Raw genomic sequence first — 12759 nt, 5'->3', positions numbered from 1 at the left:
CAAAGAACAGGATGCCGAGGCAGGCAGCCACGGGGGCTGCAAAAATCAACAGAGCCACAGAGTTTGAACTGTCGTGTTGCAATGTCTCCTTTCATGCCTCCTTCAAAGAGCCTGTGAGCAGCAGCATGGCAAGGCTGAATGTCTTCCCAGCACCATCCCATCTTCAGCTCTCTCCCCTCTGAACTGTTTTTGAGTTTAACAAAGCTTTACATCCTTTTTTATTTATTTCCTTTGTTGTTTTTATTAATATGTAGGAAAACCAAGAAGATATCTGGGGCTGAATCCTGCAAACAGTGTGCACAGTCTTGATGTTTAACATCCAGGTACTCTGCAAATGTTTTCAGCTCTGGGGCAGGGCAGAGGTGCTGTTTGCTCATCCCCTCTCTGCACAAACAGGATGCCCTTCTGAGCAGCCTCTTTCCACCCCTCTTCACGTGCAGGTTGCATGTAGACACTGAACCAGAATCTTTATTTTTTCCCTTTTGCTGCTTCTCTTCTCTCTTTGGAAGATTCCTGCTTGTTTCCAATGCTCACAGTGCAGCTGCCCAGCATGGGGATAAATCCTCAGGGTGTTTTACAGCAGCTTTGTGGGCACACAGGGAGTTCAGAGCTCCTCTTGCTTTTTGGCTGGCTGGCTGGTTGGTGCTCATATAGAAACTGATGAGAAGCCTTGAGAGTAAATCAGATGTTTTTTCTGTATCCAGGCTAAATCTTAAAACAGCTAAATTGCCATAAATAACACCTTAATTGCAAAAATAAGACCTGATCCTTTCCCTTTGTTCTCCTTAATTTGGAAGAGCGTCATTAACTTATTCCTTATTTAGTCGTTTCACTGGGTTTGTTTCTTGGTTTTGGGGATTTTTAAAATTATTTCCCAAGGCTGCCAGCATTTAGTGGCGTATTTTGTTAGTTTTGATGTGCACTGGCAGTAGCACTGCAAGGACAAACACAGAGCCTCTGACACTGGCTAGAGTTTAATGATAACAAACCTTAGAGTGTTGCAACTTCCTGTCCCGTTCAGAAACTGGGTCAGCAGTGCTGGTCCTGGGGACAATCCTGGGGCTGGAAAGGCTTTTGCCTCCTCCTGTGAGAGCCCCATCTCTGGGTTTGTCAGCTACACTCAAGGGCAAGAAGTTTTGTTCAGATGTGTTGGAGCCCCAGCAGACCTTAAGGGGTTGTTTGGTGGTTGTGGTGACTCAGTGGCAGCTCTGGTCCAGGCTGAAATCAATAATGACAGAAACTGTCCAGAGCTGAAAGGAGGGAGAACGGAGCCTGTGGCCCCCAGCCCCATGCACTGCCACCCTCCAGGCTGGCAGGACCATCCTATTTGCTCAGCAATCCCTCAGCCAGGCTCCCACTAAGCACAGCACAAACCTGAGCGGGTGGAATTGCTGGGCATTCATCCACACTCCCAAAGGCTGGAGCCTTTCCCCAGCTCCAGCCTGGTAAATAATGCATGATCTCTCTCTCATCTGCTTACACAACCCCTACCACGATAAATACCAACCCAGGGAAATGAAAGGGGAAAGAAACATTATCTTTCTCTGTAATGCAACCATTTACAATCTGCATTACGATCCTTCTGCTCTGCAGAGTGAGCAGCAGTCAGGGGGATGTTTCTATTAGCAGACCAGAATGCAACAAATCACAGCTGTAACTTTCCAGTGCCGCATAAAAGCAGCTTAAAACCATATAAAGGAGAGAAAATAAAAATAATATACAGGGATTATTTCCAGGTGCCTGAGATTCAGATATTTAGGAACATATTTTCAAGTGCAGGGCCATAAAACTTAGCACTAGACACCTAATGTGGGAATCTTGCCCTTGGTTCCTAAACATGAGGCAGGATGCCTGAAGAAATTGGCTCAAGTGCAGAGAAGTCTTGAAAATGTTTTGTTTCAGAAGAGATTGTGTGTATTTCAGACTAACTTCTGCCATTAGGCTTCTCAGGACATGTTTGCACCACCTAAAGGAGGAGCATTTAGGAAGGCTCCAGAGAAGTCTGAGGCAGTGGGACTGGAACTGGAGGATCTTAAGGTCCCTTCCAACCCAAAGCATTCTGTGATTCTGCAAAAGGGGGTTTGTGAGCATCTGGTCAGTGCTGCATCCAGATCCTTTGTTCCTCTCTAGGCTGGGAGGAGCACTGTGATTCATCCAGGCATTGGATGGGCAAGAAGCACCACACACTCTGCCAGCCCAGTAAGCTTTACCTCTGCTCCAGTGGGTGCAGGGAAGAGACTCTGGCTGTTACTTGAATGGGGGGAGCATCCCAGCCTCCCTGCCCTGCCCTCACTGGCCCAGCACAGGGGGCAGCTCCATACAGCTTCTGGGGGTTCCACGGGGTGGAGAGCTTCACCCTTGGGGCAAGGTGTGATCATGCTTGGATTACCTGGGTCCTGACAGAAGTTGTAATTTTCTCTGTGCAGTGTCCTTCTTGGTGTGTTCAGAAGGCAAAGCACAGCTTGATAGAGTTTCACACAGCCAGGAGGTGTGGGTGGGCATCCAGTGACACTGCTGGGGATGCAGCTCCTGTACATCCACACACGTAGAACACGAGCAGGAGGGTGCTCTGGAAGAAAAAGCAAAATGTTTGATTGTAGAGAAAGGTTGTCTTTGGTGCCTCCTTTACACTTGAACTGATCTCGAGTCAAACAGTGCTGGTTTGTTGGCTGAGCTGGGAACAAAAGGGGCCGTGGATGCTGAGCTGGGCACTGCAGCAGCCCAGCTCTGGGCAGGAGGAAAGCTTCACCCAGGTCAGGGGGTCAGTCAGCCTCAGATGGACACAGTGGTGCTGCTCTGGGAGCTCCTTGTAGAGTGTGCTGGCTCAGGACCATGTCAGTCCTGTCCCTGCAGCACAAGGACACTGCTGGGGCTGTTTCTGGCCCAGCCTGGGGCTCTCTTGGACAGGGAGGCATGTCCAAGGACAGGGCTGTGTGCTGCCCATGCTGTATTGCCAGAGTTTAACCCCAGTTACTGGGGGTTGAATTTGACTAAGAAAAGAAAGCCCACAGGGTTACAACTCACTTCAAGGTTTCAGTTCTGAACATGGTTTGCTTCTGGTGTTAGCAGTCCCTCACCAACTTGCAATATGAATTAAATGCAGTATCAGTCCCAGCCTGAATAGATCCTCTGGGGATCAGAAGGGAATTTGGAGAGGCTGTGAAAAATTGTGCTTTTCATCTCTCTTCTATTCATGTCTCTTCTCAAAAGGATTAAAAGGAGTCTTTCTTCAGGCTGCTGTACAAAACACATCCCACCTGTGTGCATAACCCTCCTCCTGCCTGTTCACTGGTATGCTGCAAAACTTCCTATTTAACTGTAATATTAAATTCATGGTAGGGAATTCAGACCAGGAGTGGCTGGGGCTCCCCATCATCTCTTGAAAACGTGTTGAACTCCCAGGTAGAAATCCTCTGTCATTGCCCTCAATCACCCTACATTAATTTTACCAGTATCAGGTGTTTGGGACAAGCCAGGAATTGCTTGTAAAGCTTCACAGATCATCACAGAATTCTTTTATTACCAGAATCTGTCTTTATTTATGGCTTCTTGCTGGTACAACTCAATTGTCTGGTGTCAGAAATTTTTCCTCCTCTCTCTCTGACCCTGGGCAGGGTCTGTCAGTGGTGGGCAGCTGTGGCTGTGACTGCCAGGCAGCAGGTGACAGGCTGGGGAGATGGGGTCCCTCTTTTTTTCTCTGGTTATTGATTTTTGCTCTGTTTTTCTTAGGGTTGCTACTAATTTTAAATTCTGAGAGGAGTCAACACCAAGTAATAAGGTGAGTTATTAAACCTGGGTGATGCCCTAGACATACAGATGGAAGTTATTTTACAGCCCATGGGTGTTCCTGCCTCCCTGTATACATGCCAAACCTGGGTATCTCTGGCCATGTTCCATGAAACTAGATGTCTATTTTGCAATATTTTAGTTTTCAAATGCCTCCTTAGTTTGAAAAACAGACTTGGTAATACTTCCTTACCCTGCAGGGATCCAGAGGATTAATCAGTAAAGGTGGCAAGGTGCTCTGATGTGGAAAAAAAAATAATAAAAAAAAAAAAAGACTAAAGAACCATCTAAAGCAGGGTGGAAGATGGAGCTGAACCCTAGGGGTGATGAAGCTGAAATCTTACTAAGCTATTGACACTCTCTGGAAAGTTAAACCATCATCCCACTGAAGTACCTGTCCCTCAGTGTGGCTGGCTGCTGCTTTAAGATGTGTTTCCATCTATGACTGTGAAAAAATTGAAGGAAAATTTAGCACAGAGTTCCCCAGCAGGCCAGGGATTGGGGAGCTTAATTGCTTGTGTGCTGCTTGATAAAGAAAAACAGTTTGGTGATTTCTAATTTGTCATTCAGAACAATCTGACTCAAGAAATCACATTGCTTGTTTTTAACTCCAGGGTCTTTTTGGTGTTATGATAGAAAGCTCTGAAACCCATAGACACCTCTGAAAACACAGCCTGCTCATAGCAGGGACAAGCTTTCCATCAACTGAAGTCTTGTTTGTGTCCCAAACTGAAGTAAATTATCTGTAGGATGGCAGAACAAAAACCTTGTTTCGATTTCTTTCTATGAAATCTTTAACTGAGAAAAGCAACCTCTTCCCTATTTTTCTGCTCTCTGAAAACACCTGCAGATGTACATGAGAAGAGTAAATTAATTTCCATTACTACAGAAGAGCTGATCTGAAAGATTTGTGCTGTTCACTGAAGATATTCACCCAAAAAGGGAGACAAAAGTCTCTTAGACCTGTACATCAGGTTTCTGTGTCTGTTTATTCCTTGTTCTTTGGTGGAGTCTGAATCCCAGAGAAGGATTTCATACATATTGTCAGCATTTTCTATTTCAGATACATTTTATTATGGAAGTGACAATGCATTGCTCCTGCCTAAGCAGACCCAGCCTTGAATCAGATGAAATTTTCTGCTGATCCAGATTTCTCAGTCTCTCCACGAACCTTGGAGCACCCTCTCCTCGTTTCTGTGAGAAGCTGCTGGTCAGACCTTTGTGAGAGCCAGAAGAGAAGGAAGCCCAGCTGTGAGGAGAGATGGAGAAGAGCTGTGGTGGGAAGCCCAGCCATCCATGCCTGCAGGAGTGAATCCAGCCTTTTCATCCCCCTGGCTGGCACAGCTTGTCCTTGTGAGTCCTCTGTGTCCTCTTCTCCAGCTGTGACAGCTCCGTGCCTGTGGCTCTCATTGACTGAGCCTGTAATTAGCACTAATCAAGGCAAGGTGCTGCCCACGCTGCCAGAGGGGATGGGAGTGCAGCGTGCTGGAGCAGCCTGTGCTGTGGAAGCCTTGGGGAAATTCTCCAGGCTCCTCCACCAGCCAGGAGCTCATCCTGGTCCTCACTGGCCACGCCAAGGAAAGCTGGAAAACACCCAAGCAAAGCTGGTCTGCAACTTGTGCTTATTGAATGTACCTGGAAGGAAAATCTATCAGGGTGTGACAAGGGTTATTTTAATAATCTAAAATCTTATTGCTTCTGGAACATCTGCTTCTTCATGGAGCAAGAAAACTGGTTTTAATTTCATTGCCATAATTTCATGGAAATAAATTTGAAAAACTCAAACTCCACTATGAGTTAGAAAAACAGTATTTTCTTTTTCCTACCTGTAACAGTGCTCATAAAACTGCATAAAATACAAAGCAAATAGAAATATTTGCAAATAATTTCCCCATTAGTAAAGTAAAAACTTCACCTGATTTTTAACTTTGCAGGGGAAAGCAGAATTTGCAAGAGATGGTTCTTTTGAGGTGATGGAAGATGTTACTCAGTCATATTCCTTGTCTAGATAGAAGCAGATACATTCCTGTTGTATTTTAATTAGTTCTAAACCTATGCAGGTGAGGAGTACAGTACAGTATTGTTATTAAAATTCATGCTTTATAATCAGAACAGTTAGTACAGTCTCTGAGAACAGCAAACTAAAGAGCTTTTAACTTTGGTTAATAGTGGAATTATCTAACTCCTGCTACCATTTAACCCATTGCTAAGTTTTTAAGTAGAGAGAAAGGTTGTGATGATAAAGTGAAATTGTTGCATTAAGATCAGAAGGAGAAAAGCTGTGATCCTTCTCAAAGGCTACATCAGGTCAGCCATTAATTATGAATGCTCATTAATTATAATGGATTTTCTGCCACAAAATCTCTTTAGCTGATCTCTTGAACGGAACTTCAGTAGGGCAGCTGTGACAAATGTAGGAGGATTGCCCCTTTTAAAGGCTGGGGGTTTCTCTCTTGTGGCACCCATGCTGAAACTGAAGCAAAATGACTAATGAAGTTAAGAACCTCATTCTTTTGAAGATCAAAGTCATAAAATTCTGTTAATTCCCTTTGAGACAAAACTATCAATTATAGCGAAGAGATTTTTCCCTGTAACTTTTTGTTGCATTTTAAAACTCCCTAATTGTTTCCCAAGACCATCTCCCTTTGTATTTTGCTATAAACTAATTTACTCAAGTGTCAGGAATCTAAAAATAAAGTATCTTTGGATCAAACATCATATATTCTTCTTAACATCTATCCTTCCTAAGAACAGAAGTAACACCCTATTCCTCTTCAGCAGAACCCAGCACAGGCTGTTTGGTTATCAGAGAGCTCTGCTGGCATTCAGCTACACAAGGTCCATGCTCCTAGAAAAGGGGGACTAAATTTGGTATTTTTGTTTAATGTTTATACTTCTCATCTCTCTGAGCTGCTTCCTTCTTCTCTTTTTGGGGTTCAGGACTCTTTGCTGGATTTTTGTTGGGTAAATGTCAGCTGAGCTTCTTCAAATCACTCCTCCAAGTCCATTTTTGTGTCCCCATTCAGTTTTGGGGAATCCTGGAAGGTAGGGAGGGACAGAGATGTTTAACTACATGGTCTCAACACAACTAAATTTGGCTGTAGATTTTAATCTCTCTTTAACTGCAGTTTTTAACTCCCCCAGTGCCATGTTGTTCCTAGAGCTGCTGCCATGGTTTTCTACTGTCTAGTGTTGTATTTGGCAGAAATATCCCAGATCTGTGTGGTCCCCACTCTGTAGCCTGGGGGTGCTCATCTCTTCAGTTACAAATTTCTACAGAAGTATTTTTTTCCTTTGATATTTTAGAAAAAAAATCGTAGGATGAAAATGTTGCACCAATATTTTTAATGGTTATTTAGAGAATGAAGTGTTTGGACATGCTTGAAAATACTGCTGGGCACCTATTTGCATGTGTAGGTGCCTAAATATCTGAGAAAAACAACCATCTGGTGTCTCTGGACTCAGATCCTCAGAAAATATGTAGTCTACTCAAACAAAGAGAATTCAGGCACATAAATTTCTTTTGATGACTTGCTCAACTCTGAATACCTCCCTCTCTAATGTGCAGAGGGAGAATACACAAAAGGCTTTGAAAGGCTCTGATGCCTTTGTACTGCCTGTATGTGTTTTACAGATAACATTATGGAAAACTAGCAGGAGAACCCATATATTTTATTCAAGTATTCTGCTCTCCAATTTCAATATCCCTTAGCACTCTTACTTTACAAAATAGATAATTGCCTACCTGGTGCCTAGATAGCATTGCCAATTATTTCAAAGTCAATTAATTTCTGAAATAATTTTGAGCTACCTCAAATTACTTCTCCCCCTTATAGACTAATTTTCTTCCATCCTGTTCAAGCAGAATTTCACATTTCATATTTTAATTTCTGTAGAACTCCTGGGTTGTCCATAAGAGAGAATTTGGCCTCAGCATGCCAGAACACAAAGAATACAAACCATTCTGCTGTTAGGTATCAGAAGATTGAAGCATTAGCACCTGAATGCAGAATATTTTCTGATCTGTGCGTGGTGTCACTGCTGGAAAGCAACACCAAATCCTGTAATTCAGAACAGAAGAACATATTTTGCCAGATTTGGTGGAAGTTCTTGCCAAAATCAAGGTAACTCCCAGTGGGTGACTGCCAGAAGAGATTTTTTTTTTTTTTTTTCCCTTGGTCATAGGTTAAATGGACACTGAGAAACACTGGTGAAAAAAAACCACTCCTAAACACGATAATTGTTCCAGCTTCCACAGAGCAAAGCCTGGGACAAGGAATTAGTAAAATTATATTAATTTCAATGCTGATTCTTCAAATATAGGACAATGTCTTGATTCTGAACCTGTTACATGACTTTCTTCCCTCAGTGTTGGCAGTATTTAATGCCAAAATTAATGAGATACTCATTGATGCTGGGCCAATTCCCTGACTTGCACATTGTCAGTCAGGTAGAAATCCAAATGTTCACCCACTCTCTAAACCATTTGATGTCTCTGACTCCATCAGAAGCACATGGCACATCTTGTGGATCATGTGGAATAAAATCAGATATTCTTTCCTTTTCACTCTGATGGAAAGCACCCCACGATTCTCAACTGTATAATCGTTTCCTATAAAATAAATTACTTTATCTGTCTTAATACTGTCACATTTCTGTTCTCCAGTGATCTGCTTCTTCCATCTGTGTGCATAACTGCAATCTTCTCTACACCTACTCTATGTATGCTCAAGTGTCAAAATCCAGCCTCAATCATTCCTGTCACCAGCGTCTTGTTCCTGGTGGGATAGCAGGTAAAATGTCACTGCCCCTCAGACTTCTTTGGCAGATTTCTGGGCTCACTTTGCAGTTTACATGAGCTATCAGAAACACAGTGTGACTAGTTTTGCTTTGGTTTTTGTCACCTGAAATTTTCCACTTATGGAATGACAGGGTATTTTCACTGCTGCCTGTGTCTTGTTTCCATCATGACTGATGCTGCAGTGAAGCATAATTTCAGGAGATATCCACATCACCCAAATCCTGTGAAAGTTGACTTGCTGTTTCTTATTGAGTAATTCTTTGTGACTCATCCTTTGTTCTCTGATACAATTTTTTTTCGCTCGTTTGCAGAACATTGTTCAGACAATTGAGCTTGCTTACTCAAATCACCATCTTTTCTGGTGAAGCAGCACAATCCTTTTCCCCTTTCACAAAGCCCTTGCAAGAGGATGAGGTGACCCACAAGTTACCACCATCTTGTTTGCCTTAAAATACAGATTATACTCGGCTAAACAAAAAAGAAACCCTGCTGGAATCTGTGCATCTCCATAGTTTGATGTGACAACGTGCCTCTCCCGCTGAGCCATGACCTACTTTGCTCACAAAATGCTCTCATTACCTTCCCCCAGACATGAGGCTGCAGGAGCCTCAGGAACTCTGCACCTCGAGATCCAAAGTGTCAGTCACTGACAGTCCTGCAACGCGGATTTCCTTGTGCATCCTTCTGTCAGGGGCCATGCTGCTTGTGGCTCATGTAAATAAAATAACTCTTCTTCTCCTGCAGCTGTTTGTATTATTTCCTGTCTCTGCTCCAGATTCCAGGCTGCCCTCAGCATCCACTCTTCAAATTCACAGCTGGATAAATTTTGCCATCTCATGAAAGATTCTGATACTTTTTGGGACTGATTTATTTATCAGCCTAATTAAAATGTTTTGCTCTGGTAGTTCAAAATTATATTTTTTTCCTTATCCTTATCCTTTTTTTTTTTAATGGAAAGGAACCTTTTTTCTCTACCCAGTCTACTGTGTGTATCAAAACTTGGTAGGATGCCTGATTATGGAGAAACAGAAGGCAAGAGTTTAAGCATCAACAGCTGTGAGAATGACCTACAACATGTGGGACATTTGGTAATTATCCAGTCTGTATTATGTAAGACATAATATCATGCAGTTCTGTTAAAACTTGAAAGTAGAGAGAAGGAAAATGATAGCTAATAACTGATTGCAAAGATAAAGATTCTTAACTGTACATTCATATTGTTTGGATCTTTAAAAAATGCCTAAAATTTGCTTGTTGAATTTAAATTTGTTACAGAGCAAAGGCTTGGCTTTGAAGGGTGTTTATTGATAAAAGAAGAGATGTTTGGATCATAAATATCCACAGCTGAGAATGATTTACAAATGTATGACTGCAGGGACTGGCTGTGAAAGAAAGCCTGGGCTGGTTTTCTCTGCTCTGGTTGGAGCAGGGAAAATTTCTGATGCATGTCAGAAGACAGAAGGGTAAGCTGTGGACTTCCAAAACCCTCCCACCCCCAGTGCGTGGTGTTTGATGTCCAAATGAGGCAGGCATTTATACCTCCAGAGGGTGAAGTCATCAGAGCAGAACCAGCCTAGAGCAGGGAGAACTGTGGAGTTATGTGCTGAATGGATCTCAGTAACGAAAAATTAAGTCAGTTTGTCCTGAGAGTTATGGATGTTGAGTTGGACACTACAGGGAAAGACTGTGTTGGAAAAGCTATCCACTCCTGGGATTTCTACAGGGAATTTCTTACCCCAAAATTATTCAATGTAATAGAGCCTATTAACATATTGGAAAAGCAGCTCACATGCAGTGTTTAGAGACCATGCATGAATTTACAAACTCTCTCTGGGAACTGGCTCAGGATGTCATTTCCTCCCTGACACTGGTACTTTGAGTAGCATTAAGGAGTCTCACTGCACATTTATCAGCTTGAAATTTGGATATCACTAAACTGTTGGGAAGTAGAACTGTTTCATAATAATATATACCATAATTTTTGAAAACATGTCTTTAAGATGTGTATGGAAGTGGCAGAGTGAAGGCTGAGGTATTTAGAAATCCTGTGTTTGACACTACAGCCCAAATGATGAGTCCTGAAGAATTCTGTTCCAGTAAGGCTTAATCTTCCACTATTTAAATGCTCAGAAGTTGCCATTTGCCATAGTTCTCAAACTCTTTGTTTAGTGTTGTATTTTTGCCTACTTACGGTATTGCTTTGCTTGGATTGACAGAATTCACCCTTGCATTTAGAAAGAAGCTGTTTGTGCTGTATCCTGTAATCTGTGTACTCGAGTTAATACATCTTTTATTACTCACAGTTCCAGACATTCTCCTGGTGAAGCTCAGCAGCTGTATTTTCTCAAAGCAATGCTTGAATCAAGGATGAAAATTATCCTCTGAGTTATGAGAAACACACACAGCCCAGCACTGCCCTTCCTCAAGGAACTCCCAGACAGCTGGTGAAGCATTGCTGTGCTGTTCTCTACCCCATGCCACACACTGTGCTGAGAGAACTTTGTAAGAAATAAGTGACATACAGTAAATAACTCCTCTCTGATCTTGCAGGATCAGAATGGCAGCAGAGCCAAAAGATGATGTCCTGGGCTGTTATTACCTGTTGGCTGAGGTAAAAATCTACCAGGACATGAAAAAATAAAAAGGAGAGGATTCTGGTTTATAGCTGAAACCAGAGTCTGCTGCTGGAGGACATTTATTAGAAGTGGCTCAGACATGCTTGCCCTCCTTATTTTGAGTTGTCCCTTTCTCTGCAGTGGAGTTCATTGATTTAATCAGGGCTACTCACATTCTTAGGTACAAACAGTTCTAAGTGAGGGTGAGAGAATTGTACCTTAATTCCTAGACTCTTTCAGACCTCCTTGTCCATCCTCTAAAATTTTTATGCCACCAGAGTAAAAGAATTTCTTTCACCAAATATCTTCATCTTAGATAGATTTGAGTTGCTGTTAAAAAAAAAAAAAAAAAAAAAGTGACACTACATTTCAAAATGCTGCAGATTCACTTTGCAGATATGCAATTTTCATTCTATTGAATTTTTTGACATATGGTTATGTAAAACATCTAATGGCAAACTCTATCCATTTACACCTTCCAGAAGGCAGAGACTTCAGAAGTTAATGTGGCATTATTTTTAGCATGTATTCAAGTTTATTCATGCTGAAAGGTAGTACTTATCTTTTGTAATTTTAGAGTAGTTATTTGAATAAAAACATGAGTATAGTTCTATTTTAATTGTCATGTGACATCTGGGAACTGGTTCAAACCTCTCTCTTGGAGAGGTGGAAATCTCAGCAGTTTTTCTTTCTAACATCCCAGTGGTACCCACAATACCTGTGTATGTGTTGAGACCTATGTCTGTAAATAATGTGAGTAATAAAATATGAGTAATCTTCTATACGCTGAGAGAACATTATACCAGAAACAATGAAAGCATCTATCGACCAGAGAAAGTGCAATTTTCAGTGTTCTTTGTAGGAAAAGCTTGTTGAAGTTAAATTACCCCTTTGAGTACAAATTCCATGCTAAGCTGTCACTAGAGATGCTGTTAGATAAAAATCTGTGGCTGAGTATTTTCCCTCAAGCTGGGTAAATATTTCTGTTGCTAACTAACTGAGCCCTTTTTCAAGTTCAGAGAAGATCTGTGCAGAGGTTACAAGTTTCTCATGTTTTGGGGTCACTCTATGTAAGTCTTAGGCTGTTTCTACTCTGTGAAAAACAAGGGGTCTGCAAATTCAGTGTGTAATTTCGGTGGAAGGAGTTGAACTCTTTGTCCGAGAGGACACTCAGGGATTTGGCTGGGGCAGGAGATCAGCAAAATTTCACAAAATTTTATTTGTTCCAAGTTTGATTTACAGGAAGAGGAATATAAACCTCTTACTTTGAGATGACTGTGGATCTGACACTGGCAAAAGCTTTGCAGTAAAAATAATAATTAAGTTACAATGATAATGAGGCTGCATTTACTCAATACCAAGTGATCTTTTTGCCTGTGCAGATGATGCATGATTGTACATTTTGAAATTCTAGATAATCTGAGTTGCTCCAGCCTTGGGGCCTGCTTTGATAGGTCTGTCCTGTATCATCCTGCAGAAGAAAATATACCATTATTCAGAGGATAATGCCTTTCACAGTCTCTTTCTCAAGCAAACATGCCATAAAAGCATTGGTGA

The 12759-nt window shown here is 41.9% G+C and overlaps 1 long non-coding RNA gene across 1 annotated transcript; it reads left to right on the top strand.

Annotated features, from left to right (window-relative positions):
* The first annotated feature begins 253 nt into the window (after positions 1-253).
* LOC130258640 (uncharacterized) lies at positions 254-6496 on the top strand. The gene is made up of 3 exons (XR_008841527.1): positions 254-323; positions 3730-3778; positions 4850-6496. It is a non-coding gene; the product is annotated as an uncharacterized LOC130258640 (long non-coding RNA).
* Positions 6497-12759: the final 6263 nt, after the last annotated feature.

This window comes from Oenanthe melanoleuca, chromosome 13 (assembly GCF_029582105.1).
Source record: "Oenanthe melanoleuca isolate GR-GAL-2019-014 chromosome 13, OMel1.0, whole genome shotgun sequence".
Classification (NCBI taxonomy): Eukaryota; Metazoa; Chordata; class Aves; order Passeriformes; family Muscicapidae; genus Oenanthe; species Oenanthe melanoleuca.
The sequence above is the reverse complement of the archived record's forward strand: the minus strand, read 5'-3'. Positions and strand labels throughout refer to the sequence as shown.